General features: G+C 43.9%; 1 protein-coding gene across 2 annotated transcripts in view; it reads left to right on the forward strand.

The window, feature by feature from the left end:
• The window catches only part of TSHZ1 (teashirt zinc finger homeobox 1), an 80,767-nt gene that overhangs the window by 9,858 nt on the left and 51,478 nt on the right, over positions 1-19,431 (forward strand). The gene's annotated exons all lie outside the window — the stretch shown is intronic.

The raw sequence follows: 19,431 nt of genomic DNA on the forward strand, positions 1-19,431 counted from the left end.
AGTTCAGGGTCTTTTTCTTGCTGTAAAATAATTGTAGTCTTTGTCACGCAGTCTTTGCTTTTTGCTACAGCCTTAGATTAAAGAAAAATATTCTTGAACTCTTTCTTTAGACTTTTTGGGGAAAAAAACCCCCACAACAACCCAATATTCTTCAGGAATGTAAAAGCCTTTTTAATAGCAGTGATAATCTGATGCAGTCTCATTGCTAGAAATGTTTCTAATAAGGAAATAAATGATGAGGGTCATTCTTAGCACACGTGACACGCGTTGTATACGTGTGTAAGTGTACCTTGTATTGCCTGTTGGTTACGTGCTGAAGGCACGCGTATGTGTGCAGAACAGGACTTGCTCTCATACCTGTAGATATGCAGGTGCCTGTGATACATGCACAGTCATATGTGACCAAGCCCGGGGTAGTGATGCCATGGTGTCCAATTGTTTATGCAACCCATACTGAAACAGAAAAACCTCAGGACTGTCAGGGGTTAGACATTTTCCCCAGAACACTGCATAAAGAGGAGTTTTGTTACATTTTAAAATCCAGTGTTAATATTTACTACTAGAGAACCCTTCCAGAAGCATGAAAACCTAAAGACTCAGGCTTGCAGGCAAGGTCCTTCTGCCTTGAAAACACTGTGCTCCATGTAGGGCTAAAGTGATAGTTGACAGCAACTCAAGCAAAATATTAATTTTTTTTTTTGCGTGTGTGCCTTTTTTCTTAGGGGACATAGGAAATAGTGAATTGCATAGAGATAAGTCCTGAACTGACTCTTTTTTTTACATTTTAACTTCACTGGAGAAATATATTGTGAAATTTATGTACTTAGAAAAACCTAACAATGTGGCTTACTGAGAATTGGAATAAACAGGCCTCCAGTTACCATTTTTAATGGTTATTGTCAGGCAAGGAAAAGAGGATCATTTCTTGAGAGATTTTTGAGCTCAGTTATGCTTTGATACTTCCTTCATTAAATCACCTGCTTGGATTTTCTGGTTTGGGAATATCTGGATTGGATTTCTGTTTTAATTAGTGTTAAACTGTTTATAGATTCCATTGTTTTACAGTAAAATAAAACTAAAACATTAAGGTAGAATCACAACTGTGATGTTCTTTTCACTTCAAATTTCCTAGGAAGGCCTATTCGCTAAGCCGCTTGTTTAACCTTTTCGTGTTTTCCAGGCTCTCGTTTCTGGATTTGCTTTTGTTGTTCATCCACCACACTGCTGCAGCAGTAAGCAGTTTTCTTAGATGATAGACATTTTTTTCTTTCTATGTCCATTGTGTCTTTCTGAAATTCTGTGCCAACATGAACAAAGATTTGTCTTTTGTTTTTAAAGGGAAAAAGTCAAGAATCAGTTACATTATTGTAGATTTTTACCATTTTTATTTTCTCTGCAAAATACAAGGCAGGATTTCCTCACTCTTGTGATCGTGGCGCATTCTGCAGGAAAATAGCCAAGTAGAATCCCTCCAAGCTCCTGGGCACAGGCTGCTCCCAGGCTCTGCCTCCCAGCAGAGCCCGCGTTAGCCATCTACATACTGAATCCGATGTGCACTTCCAAATTTGAGATATAGGCATTTCTGCCTCAACTTGCTAGCTGCAATTTTAAAAGGTGTGTTCTAGTATATGGTAAATATAGGTCAAGTACTTACATGCTTATAAATTCCACTTTAAAGCAGGCACGAAGGCGTGGATCTACAGGAGCGAGTGATGGGCACAGGCTGAGTCGAGTTTTAGAAAATTTGGTTATAAAAAAATCCTCAGTTTTTAGTTAAAAGTAAAGTGCATCTTCAGCAAGATCATATGATGAAATAAATTAAATCAGCCGCGAAGGTCAGTATACATTCTGACTTGGGAATGTGAACTTTTCAGAAACCTGTATTTATTACATTTTACTATTTTTAAAAGCCAGCTGCAAGATTCATAGCAAGAAATGGTACGACATACCAATGAATGCTGAACTGAAGTGAAGGCTCTTTTCAAAGTGGTTAATATGCCTTATTGGCAAGTCATCCCTGGTGACTGTGTGATTGTTACAGCTGGCTTTAAAATATATGGATTTAAAACGCAAGTATTGTGACTAATATTTATTTCAAGTACAGAATGTGTCACAGCAGTGGGGCATCCTATTATTAATGCAGTAAACTGTGTAATACTCTATAAGAGCCTGCCCCGCTTCGGTTCTTAGCTACATGAAAATAACAGTAAAACATGTCTATTTTCTCCTGCCTTGCTTTATTGTGACCTGGGAAGGTACTGGCATCAAGAAAAGCCAAATCCGGGCAAATAATATGACCATAAACAACACCTTAGCATTACTGTGCTGTGCACAAATCTCCTTGAACTACCTTCAAACTTGGAGAATATATACATACGTGTATATGTTAATATATATGTATATATTTTAAAATTTTTTAATTGAGGGAAACTGCTATAACTCTAGAAAGTAATGGGAAATAAATATTCTAATAAGTATTCTAAGTCAGCCAGGAAGTGATTCAGATTGTTAGTGCTTGGTGCATTGTCTGTATATGAAACACTAATAATCTTAATGAAACTAGCGCACTGGCAGTTTTAAAAGGAAGCCGCGCACAAAGGTCTGTGTTTTGTAGCGGCGTGGCTTGTGTGCTTGTGTTAAAGGGGGGTTGTGCTACCTTGCAGCATTTTATTTTTGCAGCAGAAAAGTTGCCTGACTTTTTTTTTTTTTAAGCAGGTATTGAACTTGTATTATTTGTCAATTTAAAATCAGTAATGAGCATTTATTTTAGAAAAAGGAAGCAGAAAGGATCTCATACCCAGGTGGAGAGTAGGTGCGGAGAGGGAGTTTGTAACTTGTCTTTTCTCCTCACTTTTCAATACTGGAAAAATTAGTGTCTCAGAAGCTCTCAAGGAGAACTAACTTAAAACTGCGACGTTCACAAAAGATTGTTGTCTCCTTTCTCTTCTCAACTCCTCCTCCCCTCTCTACGCAGAGCTCCAAGAAGCTGGTGGAGTGGGGTCAAGGGATGGTCCAGGGCTTGGGGGCTCCAGGAGCTCAGGTTCAATGCTGGTGACAGCCACCCTGTCCTGAGATCATGGGAGGGGGCTTTCTGTCCTCCTCCTCTCTGGCTTACTCTGAATTATCCAAAATGAGATGCTAACTATTTGCTCCAGGCAGACTGTGTTTAAACCCAGTTCTCAAAGACTGCCCCCTCCACTCCCCTATTTTTTGTGGAGACACTTTCGAATCCAGTAGGTGCCCGTGTACATGGTAACCTAATCCCAAGGTTCTCAAGCAGTTTTCTGAAAGTAGGATCTTGTTGTGGTGTTTGGCTAAATTTCTGGGAGTAACTGGCTGAAGGCATTAGACTACTGAGAGTCTGGCCTATTCCCAGAGGGTCTCTGCAAATTAATCACCCTGTGAGCTAAATTTGTTTATGGACATATTTGGAATGGAGGAGGTCCACATGGGATCATTTCCTTCATTTGTTCTGCAGAGCACCTGCTCGGAGTATTCTGTGGTGCACCTCCCGCTCCCCCCAGCACTGCGGCACTTGATATCTCGTGATGGGTGTGAGGGTGATGATGAAGATAATAATACATTTATTCCTCAGTTCTTCCTGTTGGGAATTCACGGCACTCAGTTATCTCAACGAGAGTGGAGGCGGTACAAGGGATTTAGGGATACATGGAAATTATATATATATAAATTCGTTTGTCTGTTTCTATAGCAATTGCTTCTTAAAAATAATTTAGTAGTTTAATACAAAAGTGGTGGATGGGTTTTTATGTGCTCGTATAGGGAAGATTTTTTTAGTTTCACACATGTTCAGTTTTAATGGGTAATAATTACATCTTTGTATTTTGATGTCAGGCTGGTTATGAGGCCTAATTCTGCAGGCAGCCTCCTCATTGATTTGCTCCTAACTGCTGATTTTAGAGAGAGGGAGTTGCAGGCCAGGATCCCCTTCTGTTTTTCAGACAAGTTAACACATAAGTGGCTCCTTCAGTTCCATTTCGACAGACAGTTGCTTTCCTGGCCTGTCTTCTCCAGGCCCCGGAATCGAATATACATATGGTTTTGTGGTTGGGGCTTTTTTGAAAGACAGATTCCTTAAAAAAAAAATTGTCCCCCACTCTGCACCCCGCCTCTCTTGCTAGGCATCCTTTTCCCACCTCCTCACTCGAGTTTGTAGTTTGCAGGCCTGATTCTCTGCAGCCCTGGCCCCGCATGTGCTGGGAAGGCAGTAAAAATGAGCACTAATCAATCTTCCAGAGAGAAGCAATGGGCATTAGAAGGCCACTATCCTGTGACTAAACACACCCCCTTTATGGAGTGTTGGTACTAATAAAGGCCAGCTTATTACTGAGGCAGAGACCAAAGCCTGGATGAGGTCAACCATGACTGACAGTCATCAGTCATTCTTAATGATACTTTTTCCCGTGCTTTCTAAGGGATTCTGAGCAGAGTGCAAATCATTCGGGGTCATTCATAGTTCATGTACCCACAGATGGCAAAGGTTTTTAAAGACTTCAGTTTAAACTTGTAAAAAAAAAAAAAAAGGTCCTCACTTTTTTTTTTAAAGGAAGGGAAAATACCCCAAAACAAAACATAGATTTTTCTTATTGGAACACTTTCATGTTCTTTCAACCTAATAGATGTTTTACACACTACGGTGCTTGTGCATTATTAAAAGAGACATAAATTTATGTTTTATGACGTCTGTCTTCTTTAATTATTACCTTTGATGTCTATTGGTGACTAAAGAGAGCTTAACAGGATTTCTTTCTCTTCTTAAATTTCGCATCGTGAAACCCAGCTAGTCCCTGACAGATGTCTGTTCCTCACCTTCAGGATTATTTTATAAATCCCTTTCTGATGAGCGGAAGTGTCAAATCAAGGACAGGTCATAAAGTAAAAGTATAAACCTTTTAAAGAGAGACCTTGGTAATATATAAACATTCTGCACACTATCTGAATTTTTTATGGACTAAAGAAAAATTATATTTCAGCTGGAGGAAGGGAGAAGTTTAAACATCAGCCCAGATTTTAATGTATGATCCCCCCTCCCTGCACTACTCTTATTTATAGCCATCTAAGAAACCATTGGCTTTATCGGCTATTTTAAACATTTGGACTCGATTTGGAACCTGCCTGTTAATTGTCCATGTTTAAATTCAGAAGGTTGACTTTGAATCAATGCTTGCACACAGTACAGGATACAGGGTGGTGGGGAGGGGTGCGGCGGGCATTGGTTGTAGGGTAGAGGCCTGGGTCTTTGTTCTTTCATTAATTTCTTTTTCCGTTTTCTTTCTCAAGCCTCAGTTTCCTTCTCTGTAAACAAAGGGCTTATATTATTAGAGAATTCCTAACGCGTGCTATTCTACAACCATGCGATTCATTGCACCCATCTTTGGCACCCCTGAGTTGGAGGAAGTCGCCGTCATGAAGCAATAGCTGTCCTTTTTTTTTTTTCTTTCTTTTTTAGAAAAGCTGGTTGTGCCTAGAGAATTTGCTTTTGGTAAAATTTGCGTTTATTTCTACTTATAAAATTGGAAATAAGCTGAAATCAACAACTTCCGGGCCCTCCTGCCATTTTCATGTCAAGGCCTATGTAGACATGTCAGTGCACGTGAGATGTGGAAGCTGTACAAGGAGCATTCTTGGGTGTGGACGTGCATGGTGGGTGCACAGGCCTCTAGGAAATGCCTACTGGGTTCATGGGCACCTTCAGTCATGGATGATGGGGCTGGAAACTTGCCTCTAGCTTTTTAAAGAAAAATTAAATATTTTGAATTGAATTCAGCAATTTCTTGAACACCTACTGTTTGCGAGTGAGGCCTGGCGGTAGGTGAGCATGACGTGGAGCTCGTGGGAGAGTTGGAGATGTGATCGCTTCTGTCCATGTGTCAGCATGATGGCCTGTCCACGCCACTTTCTTCTGACTGTGAGCTGGCCCATCTCTGTACGCTTGCCTCACAACCTCAGCGTGCCCTTTGGAACATCAGAAGTCCCCCACAGCCTCAGCAGGTCTTCTGAGCACTAGAAATTAGAGCCCCACTGTCGTGGAAATAAACTCGTCATCACGTAGGGCTGACAATGAGACAGCTGACCATCCTCCACATTCCGAGCCTGAAGGGGGAAGGTTTGCCCAAGGAGAGGTGCTGCTGGGCTCACCCGCCATCCTGAGCACAGCAGACAGCAGTTAATGGAAGACTATATCCCGGTGGTGGGTTTTACTTAATGTTCTTTATTATGAAGAATAGTGATACCTCAAAGCCATAAATTTTTCGAGAGTAGCTTCTCCATGTTGATTTTTCTTTGGATGGGTTGCTTAGAACTGAGCCAAAAGAGAGACACTTGGTGGAGAGGCAGGTTTGCACTTTGCCCTGTTTTTGTATACATGGATGTCAAATGTCAATTTGGTAAAATGTGAAGCTGAATTTATAAATCTGTGCTAAGCAATTAGTTTGGAAATTAGTACTATCTCTAGGAAAATCCCCTTAGCAGGCATCAGATTCAAAAGATGCAACTCAGTAGGTGTGGGGGCAAAACTGCAACATATTTTCAAGGCAAAAATCTTACAAATAAACATTATATGAAATATAAACATATGTTTGCAGTGTACAAGTGTCTTGCATATTCAAAGCAAATAAGTCCTGATTGGGGAGAAAAAAAGTGTTTGGATGTAGCCGTTACGTTTAATTTTCCTCACACAGTCAGTAGATAGTCTGTGTCTGCAAAGGATTGGTCTTTTCTTGCTCCCCACTCACCCAACTCTGTGGTTCTAGAACCTTCTATTCATTCCCATTGGTGAACCCATGAAATCTTTGATTCCTTCTTGATTGCTCTCTGAAGACGCCTATCAGGCACTGTCTTATCTGTTTGTAAAGCAGCTCTGGCCCCAGATTTAAGTCATGGGTCTGGCTACAAGTTAGAGTGTGATTAATAATTGACTAATGTAGCTTTTATTTATCACAGGCTAGCACATTTCGCCATTACTGAGTTAATTTATGTTAAGTGTAAGCTGTCGTTCAATCTGTTTTTCAACTTTTTTTTTTTTTTAAATCCTAAGTCTATCTTTCACTTTTGGAGAAACAAAATCCTCATACAGGGCACAGACACACTCGATGCCAAAAAGTTGATTTCCTTTTCCCTGGAGCCATGCATCACCAGCCCTCCCAGCCGCAGTGTCAGCCCCTGACAGAATGACATGTGTCATTTATCAAAGGGGCCAGGCTGGGCCTTGGGAAACGCCGCCGACAAAGCCTGAGAGAGTTCATTTTGCAGTCCCTCCTACCCTCTGTGAACCCCTTGCCAGGAAAGCCTGTGATGTTTCTGTCTTCAGAGCATTACTGTAAGTCCTTCAACCTTCACAGAATTAACCCTCCCCACCTCAGCCTGCTGCAGCAGCTCCGAGGTCCTGCCTGGAAAGGTTCGGAGACCCAAAGGAGTGATGGTTCCAAGCCCAGGAACACACAAGCCCCCGGCTCTGTAGGGACACACCATGGAGTCCCGGCTTCCCCCACAGAAAGCATGACCCTGGTCCCCCTGCATCTCCCCACTCTCTAGCAGTCTTTAAGGATTCAAGCCCTGAGTAATACTCAGTGAGACAAGGTCAGAGGCATAAAGAACCAGCAGCAAAGCGTTTCCCTGGTATCCAAATTCATAGGTCCCCCACTCCTGCGGCAGAAGTTTGGTCTTCTGTTTTTTTTTTTTAGAGTCTGCCTAATAAGTGTTTTACTCCAGGCTATTTTTGAAACCACCTACTAAACCCGATAGATGTTTCTTCTTTTTCTCTGTTGCCTAGAATTTGTAACCCCATTCCCGCCTTCATAAAGACAGTGATGAGGTTCGAGTCTAAAAGTTGCTAAAAAAGGATATTTTGGAGGAGGAAGAGAAAGGGCCATTTTTGCCCCCAGCTTGTTTACTTTTTATATGAGTTTCCAAACCGCTAGAAAACCACCAAAAAGTACAAAGGAAAAAAAAAATCAGCCAGAGGAGAGCATGGTGTTAAACTATAAAAGCATTTGGCTAAAATAAATTTTTTTTTTTCCCCTTGAAGAGTAGAGTTTTGCATTGTAATCATGTGTAAGAATGTGAGAAAAGTTATTGTTTCTCTCATCCCCGCCCCTTTGTACTTCGTACAGTCCCTACCACACTGAAGTTATTTACAGCATCAGATACCATTTAAAGAGATAGTGAAGGAGACTGTTGCCTTCGCCAGGAACTTTCCAGAAAGAAGTCCTATAAATTAGCCATTGCTCAGGAGTGGCTGTTTCCTAGGCGGAGCTAGCCCTTTCATTTGTCTGCATAAGGCTAATTTATTTTTGCAGCCAGATGTGGGCTGACAGCCATCACTCAGGGCTTCCTTCCCCCGCCGTTAGGAGGTCTGGAAGACAGTCACGTTCCCCATTTTACAGAATCCCCATCAACATTATTGAAGATGGATGTATCTTTAAAGCAAAGATTGATTGTGGATATCGGAGTTATGGTGTCATTTATCATAGTGAATATTATTTAGACTTGGGTTGTACAAGGCTGTAACTTGAGACACAGCCAGGGGAGGGACAACCTGAAAACGCGGATCCATGAACTTTAATGGATGGATGCTTTTTTCAAAGCTCAACTCACTATAGCGTGATTTACTTTTCTTACTGCAAGGAAACAAGCATTTCAGTCTTAAAGGGACAGCATGCCAATTGTCCTATTCCGTAGGTTCCACCCAGGAAGGCATTACCGAGGGTGGTCAGAGCCCAGGCAAAAATGCTGAGAAGGTGTGAATGCTGCAACAGACTCTGGCCACACACATGTGCATTAAAGATGGCTTTCCAAATGGATCGCCTCCACTCCATCCTTATAGGACCCTGATAGTGTTAGAAGTGGAGATGTACCCCAGAGCTCACCATTATCAGGGCAGCAGTTAAGATGCTATTTATTTGCAGCCAGCTAACCTCTCCTAAGTGCTACAGATAGTGGCCATTTATATTTAGGAAGACAAATGAAGCCCAGGCTCTCCCGTGTCAGGAGCATGATGCTGTGGGGAGAATGCACAGTTATCGTCGCATGCCTAAATGTAGTAGCATATGCAACATATGCAGTCTTGGCGACCTAATTAATATGAGTCTCTTTCATTTTGCTTCAGGATGGCAGCGTTATTGACATTTGCTCAGCAGGGAGTTGGTTCTAAGGGATGGTGGATCCAAAGTTGAACCTCTCAACGGTTGGTCCTCACATCTCTAGTCCTTGAAAATGGTGGAGCGGGATGTTCTAGTGCATTCGTCCTTTCTTCCAGGAGCACAGATCCCAGAATCTAGGCATTCACGCAGACACCAGGGAACAAGGCGCATCCCACTTTTATTTCTAACGGGATGCTTCATGGGCCAGAGATCTGGGGCTGCCGGTGGCTATGAGCAGCTTAGGTCGTGGCCCTTCGGCCACTAAGGCATTCTATTTGTTGTTAATGTTGCTTTATTTCATCTTTCCATTTCAGGGGTTTTGTTGCATGTGGTGGATAGAGGAGCTCTCAAAGTGAGTGAGGGGTTGGCCACAGTCAGCCCTGGGTGGGGCAGGTGTTGGGCATGCTACCCTGGCCTGCAGGCAGTCTTGTGACATGCCATCCCCAGGGTAATCCATGAGCTGGGCTTCCGGTGGGTGCCACCCGACCTGCAGGCCCTCCTCAAAGCCCACCTCAGCTTTGATGCTCAGAGAGTGTGGCTTGCACTCCAGAGCCTAAAAGCCCTCTTTGGCTTTTTAAATAGAGAAGGTTTCTTGGAATTGTACAGTCTATTAAATGAAAGTAACTTTCTTTCCAGGATTGATGCATCTCATGTTTGGGAGCTTCCAGTCCGATGGTGTGAACTCCTTTCTAGTATAATGGCACACACGGTACGCACCATGCAGCGTGTCTCTGTCTATAAGATTGCTCACTGACTTGTTCGTGTCCTGGTGGACACTCTGCTCCATGAGGGCAGGGCCATCTTGTTCTCCTTCCACCGTCAAGAGCCCAGCACAGTTCCTGGCTCGTAGTCAGAGCTCCCGGTGCTTGCTGAGGGACTGAACCCCCTCCTTGGGGAAGCCCTAGCTCTTGCGAAGACAGGTGAGTGTGACAGTCTGTGACATGCGGTCTGTGACATGCCGACCCTGGGTGCTGGTGATGGTAGGTGAAAGAAGAAAGCAGGAAGCTGTTTTTGGTTTCAAAGTGCTAACCCGAGTCGGTGGACTGGTTTTTTGGAAACTACCTTCCATGTAACATCAATCTAACCTAAAAGACACAAACAAAACCCAGTGTAACAAGAAAAGGGGGCAAAGAAAGATGGTGAAAGGAATTGCCCACGCCTCCTTTTGAATGTTAAGTAAAAACAGGAAAATACCATCTGGAAAAATAATCTGTTCATCATTATGCATCTACTTGTGGAAGTGCTCATAATGGTGGTGATACTGGGTGTTTTAGAGGACAAATACCAAGACCTCCTCTCAATCCTATTATGGTTTATAGGTCTGTGTTTATTTGCAAGTTAAAAGCACATTCTTGGCCTTTTAGAAACATATGACATGTCTACAAACAGGAAGTAGTTTATCAAATTCATATGAATCATGGCGTCTATAATGTTGGCCGAGGTCAAATCATTACACTAAATGTATTGTAACCGTTATTAATGCACGGGGTCCCCTTCCATCTTTGTGATGTAAGACTGCCGTTTCCTGATTAAAAGCTGTTTGGTGATGAGAAATTCAGCAGCTCCTGTCCGTCCTGGAGTGACTGACAGGCACCCGGGGCTGCCGTTCCTGCTGGAGCAGCATGTTCCTAGGAACGCACCTTACGAAGGGTCCTGAGCATCAGGAATTACAGGAAACAGGAAACAAAAACAGAAGTGACTCAACTTTCACAACCACAACTGTGCATCCATAAGGAGGCCAAATTTATCATGGCACATTATGGAGCTCAGCAAATGTCATGAAAACCATTGTTTTTTAATTTTTTTCTTGGAGAGTTTGAATGAGGTGATTTATGGTAGTTATTCATCTTAAGGGTCATCCATCAATTTTTAGTTGCTAGGCAATCAGCCCAGCAGCTGTTTGCTTTGAATCAAGCTGAAAAGTTGTCAGTCACCACACGCAGGTATGACCTTAGTGGTTGCAAACATCATGCGTGCGAAATTAAAGAGACGTCGTCTTTCTTCCCCGATTCCCCTGACTTCCCCCTGATTTGTGGAAGTGGTATGAGCCCTTCCTGGCTATTACAAGAAAAATAAGAACAAAGGAGTGCGTGGAAAATTTCTTGGCTGGAAACTCACAGATACTCTTCCAATGCTGTACTTTACCCAAGTTCCCTATGCGAACTGCATAGGATGGATTATCGAAGTAAGTGCCATCAGTGGATGGGAGGTGAACCACTTGATTTATAATATTTAAATAAGCCAGTTCAAAAAACCTATCAGTTCCCTTGTGGGGAAAAAAACAAATATCAGCATTTTTCAATGTGCGTCCCAGGCTGGAGACCAGCCCGATGGCGTTTTTGGGTTGGCAGTGGATGGAAGGTAAGGAGATGTAGTTTCTCTCCAGTGGTGGAGGGTGGGAACTGTGCGTGGGCCTCACAGGCTCCAGGCAGATGAGGCTCTGTAGGTGCCTGGCCCCAAGTCTGGTACAGAGTGGGTGCCCAGGTGGTGCCCACTGACGTCCTCTGCTGAGATCTCAGGCTGCTGTGCTGGCAGGGGCAGCTCAGGCTGGTGTGGCCGTGGAGCCGGGCTGCCTTTGCCCATTACCACATCACTGTGATCCTGCCTGGGGCATGGTCCTTCAGAGGTCATTTCCACGGGTGCTTGGTGTGAGTCTTTCTCTAGCCTGGAGCTTCTCCCCAGATCTTTGCATTTCTGTCCACTACATGAGAACACTGTGAGGCTCAATAGCATGGTTGACCCCGAGAGGACATTTTTAGATACCTGTTCCTTGCTGGCTAATGTATAAACAGTGTTTCCTGCCTGCACTCTGCAATTTTATTTATTTATTTATTGAAACAGAGTCTCACTCTGTCCCCAGGCTGGAGTGCAGTGGTGTGATCGTGGCTCATTGCAACCTCCGCCTCCTGGGTTCAAGCGATTCTCCTGCCTCAGCCTCCTGAGTAGCTGGGATTACAGGCACCTGCCACCACGCCCAGCTAATTTTTGTATTTTTAGTAGAGACGCGTTTCACCATGTTGGCCAGGCTGGTTTCGAACTCCTGACTTGGGTGATCCTCCTGCTTTGGCCTCCCAAAGTGCTGGGATTGATTATAGGTGTGTTCCGCTATGCCTGGACCACTCTGCAATTTTAGATCTTCACAGGGCTTCAAAAATTATCCCTAGGAAGGAAAATAAGTGCATGTGATGCCTTATTTATTTATTTATGAGATGGAATCTCGCTTTTTTGCCCAGGCTGGGGTGAAGTGGTGTGAACTCAGTAACCTCTGCCTCCTGGGTTCAAGCGATTCTCGTGCCTCAGCTTCCCAAGTAGCTGGGATTACAGGCCACCATGTCCGGCTAATTTTTGTATTTTTAGTAGAGACCGGGTTTCTCCATGTTGGTCAGGCTGGTCTCAAACTCCTGACCCCAGGTGATCCACCCACCTCAGTCTCCCGAAGTGTTGGGATTACAGGCATGAGCCACCGTGTCCAGACTTTTTTTTTTTTTTTTTAATAATTGAGGCCAGATTTCCCTCATTTGAGAATCTTTCAAGCAGGAATTTTACTTTGCCTCTCAGTTGAGTTTTAATGTGTCTACGCAGGTAATTTACACCAATAAAACCAAATCCGAGGGGACTATGTGTTGTATACTCTAGTTTAATCTTTTTACATTTGATGGTTTCAATGGACTTGATTTTGCTGATGGCCTTTTAGACCATGTAGCTGTAAGATGTTTTGCATGTATTTTGGGAAGTCTAAAATAAGTTTAATTTGGAGTTAGGTTTGTCTTTCTCAACTTTCCATTGAGATATATATATATATATATGATATTTGTTTATTTAGTAGGTATTTCTGAGAGTCTGAAACACGTCCTTTTAACAGGTAGTTCTGCACATTGGAAAAGAGAGTTTTCTGATCTAGGCTTTTCAGTTTTCAGGCACCAGTTCTATTTCTGGACTCCAGGTCAACCCTGAAGGAAGTGGCGTGTGCCCCCAGTTCATTCACATTTTAAAGAAGGTCCCACATCTTTTACTTGAAATCCTTGGGGCCAGATATGTTTTGGAATTCAGAACTTTTCAGATTTTTGAAAAGAAATTTTGTGCATATACTGTATGTTTTGCAACATCCTCAGCTTAAACATGAGATTTTCTACAGGTAAATGGATTAATAGTCACAATACTTGGGTGAGGAAAGACCGGCAGTAACTTCATGTCCGTTCTGGTCAGGTTAAGTTTGCCACGCACAGTTAGGAAGACTCTTCCAATTCTCAGGGCTGCCTGTGATGAGGGGACTGGGGGTCTGTGTTGGGGCATAGCCCATTTCACAGGATGCCTATCCCTATCTCTGTAGGGCTGGTAGCTTGCCTGTGCCCAGTGGCCTGAGAGCAGTTATGAGCTGGGCCACAGCCTCAGCAGCTCTGGAACGCCGGGCTTCCGTCATCGTTTTCTGTGTCGTAGGAGTTCTCTTTGGAGTTTTCTCCCATGTTCACATACAAAAATGGTATCAGTTATATCTGCAGCCTGCGCCGTTATCTCTTTAAACCATCGAACTGTGGAAGCATATTTTACATCCCAGTGTATTCTCACGAGTCTTATAAAGTACAATCTTTTCTCACTTTTGGGGGAATTTGGAATTAGTATTATAGCACACTTAGGAAAAACCTGAAAACTTCCCCTAACAACGTTCCAGTATGTTTCTGCTGATTTTCATGGTGAATATATAAATATAGTGGCAGTACTAAAAAGAGCACCTGCCAATCATGTCAGCTCTGTTAAGAAATACAAGAAGACGGATGCCGATGTTATGTGTGTTGGGTGCGGGTCACCAGTCATTAATGTCTGAGGAGGACAGATGTGTTGGGATGGTTTCTTGTTTGATTTTAGTTTTTGGAGTAGGGGGACATAGTATGAGTCAGCCTGGTGGATTAATGTTGGAAAGAGAAACTACCTGTTTGCTGGTCTCATAATCCCTTTCCTAGTGGCCTTCCTTTTTGAGGAGTGATGTGGGGCTTCCTCACACTTTTCACTCGGAAGGACTATTGCATACTCTGAATTGTTGAAGTCCACAATTGCAGCGCCTTTTTTTCTAGTGAGCATCTGCATGCCTGGCCTGTGCACTGTGGAGGATGCGGTTCACTGGGTGGGAAGACTGTCTTTATGCAGTGGTTTGGGGGGATTAATTAATTGATTTTTAGATGCATTTACAAACTCTTATGGTGACTCGTATTTGCACACATGCCGATGTCCCTTCTTGCCATCTTCAGCACTCTTTGAAATGGAGGCCCACACTGGAGGCTTTGTTCTTTATATTCCGTTTACCATCATTTAGAAGATACTAATTTTAGATGGGCTCCTCTCTACACACAGAGAGAGAAGCTGAAATATATTCTGCAAGTGTGGGGAACCTTGCATGGCAACAGCCACATGGCCAGTGAATACATGATGGCTGGAGCCGGAGCCTGTGGGCCAGAGAGAAACAGGGCAGCCTGGGAGCCCTTTATTTGGAAGTGGGATTGTGGGTTCCCTGCGCAGCTTCTCCCTGCGGCTGCCCTGGGCCCTCTCCTTAACTCCTTCTTTTCCTTTCCCTGCTGTCTTTCTTTCCATCTACTTCCTTATCTCTCCCTGCCATCTCCTCTGGCAATTTTCAGTGATACTTTAGCTTTAGAAGTGTTCCTCGTAAAGTTTTTGCACAGTTTTAAAAGTTATAGTATTTTGCAGCATTCTGTGCTCTTCAGAGGACAATTGCTCCAAAATCTAATAAGTCATAATAAATATAGTTCCGGAGGATGGGATAGTGGCGATGCTCTGGGAATAATAACTGCTTTGCCAGAGCTTCTGCATGGTTATTTGAAAGGTTTTTTTTTCCCCATTAAATTTTGCATCTTTTGTATATGAGATGGCCTTCATTATTGCGTTTTTATGGTATTTGGTTGGTTACCAACTCAAATTAAAAAAATGCTGTGAGGTTCTGGATATTTCTATTAACTTCTCTCTTAAATATGACATGTTCACACATACCTATTTCTAGAAACTTAGTTCAAGGGTATCAGTAAAAATATTTTTCCTCCTCCCATTTGCTGTTCATAAAACACTCGAGGGAGAAATTGTTTCTGTGATATTTTAGATGGGTTTTACAATAAATTTTAGATATTGTGGTGCACCGCAGTGCCTTTTATTTCATTTTCTCAGTAGAGCCAGTGCATCGAAAGATTTTGTCTATTGAAAAACTGCTTTTGATGAGTAATAATCATTAGTTGTTTTTTTTTTCTTCCAGTGGTAAAGGCATAGACCCCAGCCCCCAGGGTTCCTGGGACTTGTGAGCCATCAGCGTGTCACATCCGTGTCTTGAGAGGTTTCCATGCATTACCTCCTGCGCGTGAATGTGAGGGTTTAATCAGCACGGCCTTCCTGAGCATAAATCATGCTGCCTTAAATCCTTCTCGGAACCAAGGCGGGGATGTGAAATAAGAAATAAATATTGACATTAAACGTTTAATCCCCTTGGTTTCCTGACATGTGGTGTTGGGTCCGTTATGCTCATTCTTGCCTTTCCGGAACCTTCCAGGGGGACTGCTGGCCGTGCGTTGATGCTGTTGGGTAAAGAACCCTACAGCGGCTTGACCTCCACATCCAAACTTCCCAGCTTTGTACCTGCAGAGCGCGCGCATCTTTTCTTTCACTGTTAGATTTCTCAACTATAAATTGGGATGATAATACCTGGGACTGATTCCTACCTCGTGGAGTTCATGTGCTCATTTCTCCAACGGCTGGCCCATTCATTGGTTTATTTATCCAGTACATACTCGTTTTGAGTACTTGCTTGTTTCTAGACAGTTCGAGGACAAAGAAAAACAGCTAAGAAGGTCCTTGAGGTAATGGATCTCCCGGTATAGCGAGAGTATTTTGGAGACTGAAGTGGTTATCAATATTAACTTTATATGAAATACTTTATTATGCATCCTGTAAAAATTTCATGGAGCAATGAAATAAATGTTATCAGGACTGAATATGGGAAACAGAAACTCCATTTTCCAATTCATCTCCGCCGTCTCCTCCTCCATGCCTCCCCATGGTTCGGCAGCGACCTGCCTCTGGCCTCTGCCTCCTCCAGCGTCTGTCCTGCTCCTTCCTGCTCTTCAGCCAGCTCTTCCATTCTGAGATGGGGAGGCCACTCCTGTGCTGTGACGTTCACACTGTTTTCACCGTCTTCAGGTTCTGCATTTCAGGCCTCACCTCCACACCCACATTGAACAAGCAAGCCTGCGTGATAGGAGGCGTGCGTGTGTAACATTTGTGGGGTGCTGGCCACCACCCTGCAGCCCTGCCGGTGTCTAAGGGTACCTCCCAAATCTTTCCGCACCTGACGATGCGTGTGCGTCTCGGCCGTTCTTCCCCCTGACCTTCCCACAAGCCATCCCAGGAGGTAGATGGGGTTCTTTGGGCAGACCCAATTCTAAGAGGTTCCCCTTTCTTTAAATCACACCGCATTATAACTGCGTCTTCCTTGTGCCTCTCACTAGGAGGGAAGGGGCTGGGCAAGAAAATGAACAGCTGTCAGATGCACCTCTTCTAACCACATCCCAAAGTCGCATTGGCACCTTTTAGGTTATAAAACACATGTAAGGGATGACTTTCATTATTCATTTATAAATATTAACGGTAGCATTCTTCTGTTTTCAGTGTACCCTTGCACAGTGCCGATATCTGATAATAATAATAGCTATAATAAGAATAACAGCAGAAAGTTTGGAATTTAAACTCCATGGGGACAGGGGTTTTGTCCGTTTTGTTCATTGCCTATACAGATAGTGCCTGGAACACCAGCAGTACTGCCTGGCAAATGATAGGCACTCACTAAGTATTTTAGAACTGCTGAATTGACTATATTCCTGACACACTCCACTTGCGTTATATAATTTCAGTTTTATAGTTATCTTATTATTCTCTTCAGTTATAGAGTGAGGCTTACGGAATTTAAGGTTCTATAAATAGCGCACATAGGTTGATGTTATAAGGTTATAGAGTTAGACAGATATGGTCATGTCAGTTAAGCCCGGGAAGGCCTGACTCCTTGACCTCTCAAACCATCCATAGGTTGTTAAAGCTTTAATTTTTGTCATCGGTCTCCCTAGACTTTTTCTCGGGTTGTTGTGGTGGGGAACAGCACTGGGCTGGGATTCAGGGTAGCTGCGCGAGCCCTGGCCTTTCCACTAGGCAGCTTCTGGGTGGCCGTTCGTGCCTCGGTTTCTTCAGACGTGTCAACAGTGAGTTCAGCCAAAGGATCCTGAGATCTATTCTTGACTGAGAGTTGCGTGTCAGGGCGGTTCCTGTACCTTGGTGTGAATCTTTCTGTTGCTGTCATGTTCCATGTATGAAATAAGAACAGGCAGGCCGGGTGCGGTAGCTTGTGCCTGTAATCCTAGCACTTTGGGAGGCAGAGGTGGGTGGCTCACTTGAGGTCAGGAGTTCGAAACTAGCCTGGGCAGCATGGCGAGACCCCATATCTACAAAAAATACAAAAATGAGCCAGATGTGGTGGTGCATGCCTGTAGTCCCAGCTACTCAGGAGGCTGAGGTGGGAGGATTGCTCGAGCTCATAACGTTGAGGCTGCAGTGAGCCATGATTATGCCACTGCACTCCAGCCTGGGCAACAGAGAAAGACCTTGTCTTCAAAATAAAATAAAATAAGAACAGTCATATATCTTACATGCATGCATATGTATGTGTATATACATATATACACACAGGCAAACATATGTACACACCTTTTTTGTTTGTTTCCATTTTTCTCTTGCCGGTGACTCCAGGCATTTGTAGGAGAGGCTGAGTGTCCTTGCTCACATCAAGCTCAAGGGTGAGAAATGTTTTTGGAATCAGTCCTCATTCTGAATAACTCACCATGCATCTCATTTATGAATTAGACTGAAGCCTTCTTTCTTTCTTTTTGTTTTTTTTTTTTTTTTTGAGATGGAGTTTCACTCTTGTTGCCCAAGCTAGAGTACAGTGGCGCGATCACAGCTCACTACAACCTCTGCCTCCTGGGTTCAAGCGATTCTCCTGCCTCAGCCTCCCGAGTAGCTGGGATTACAGGCATGCACCACCATGCCTGGCTAATTTTGTATTTTTAATGGAGACAGGGTTTCTCCATGTTGGTCAGGCTGATCACCTCGGGTGATCCGCCTGCCTTGGCCTCCCAAAGTGCTGGGATTACAAGCGTGAGCCACCATGCCCGGCTGACTGAAGCCTTCTTAAATGGGTTTATGCTTTGCTTGGAACTCTCCTCAGCTACCTCCTGGTTCGTGCCGTATTTGCAGCCTGCATGTGAGAGATGGAAGCAGAAGTTTCCCCGTGGGCACTCAGGACGCTACTGCGTGCAGACATGCCCCGTAGACTAAGACTCGTTTCTCTGGACACCCTCTAACTGCCGCGGGCAACTGTGACTTGTGATGGACTCCCATCAGCGAGGTGTAGATGTGTAGCAGAGTTGTCGTAGGCAGCTCCAGTAGCCACCTGTGTGGGGTACGTTGGAAGCTCTAAGATGACTAAGAATTGGCACACTGGGACATGCAGTCACAGTGACCTGGGAAAAGCACTGGCATGGATGATATCTGGTTTGTTTTCTGTGCAGGGGGAGTGTGTTCTTGGAGTGAGACTAACTGAGAAGATCTTATCCAAGGCAGGGCCCAGACTCTGCCTCCCCCAAGAGCCCCTCAGTAAAGGCATCAGGATGAAGACTAGAAAAGTCTGTGTGTTTCTGCAGGGTTTAGTGCTGGGGGAGGAGCTAGGACTTGGGGGGAGGGGGAGTGTCTTCTTAAGAAAAGAAGTACAAAATCATGAATGCAAGATGAAGTATGGGAGTGACTGCTTGTTTAGTATGAGAAATAAATCACAAAAGAGCAAATCTTAAAAAACTGAAAACGTGGCAGAATCTCGAAAAATAACCTGATTGTTAGTTTGTTGCCTGACACATCTGTTTTCCTGCATGTTTGGTTGCACAGGAAGGTAATTCAGTCATTCCTTTAGCCTGGGTCATGGAAAGTGGTTGTTTATTCCTGATGGCTGGGTCCACAAAATACCTGGCCTCACGCACTATCCAGCTTCCCCTCTGCAGTCTGCACAAGGCTGCAGGCCCACGACGCTGCCCGGGCAAAGAAGCTTGGGGGCTGGGATGTGGCCACCCGAGATGAGAGGGGCAGTGGCAGCATCTTCCCCTGCCCAGGAACAGCAAAAGCGCCATAGTTCTGCACATTCTGGAAGCCCACATGGACACAGGGTCCCCAGGGCTCTGGA

This window comes from Papio anubis, chromosome 19 (assembly GCF_008728515.1).
Source record: "Papio anubis isolate 15944 chromosome 19, Panubis1.0, whole genome shotgun sequence".
Lineage (NCBI taxonomy): Eukaryota > Metazoa > Chordata > Mammalia > Primates > Cercopithecidae > Papio > Papio anubis.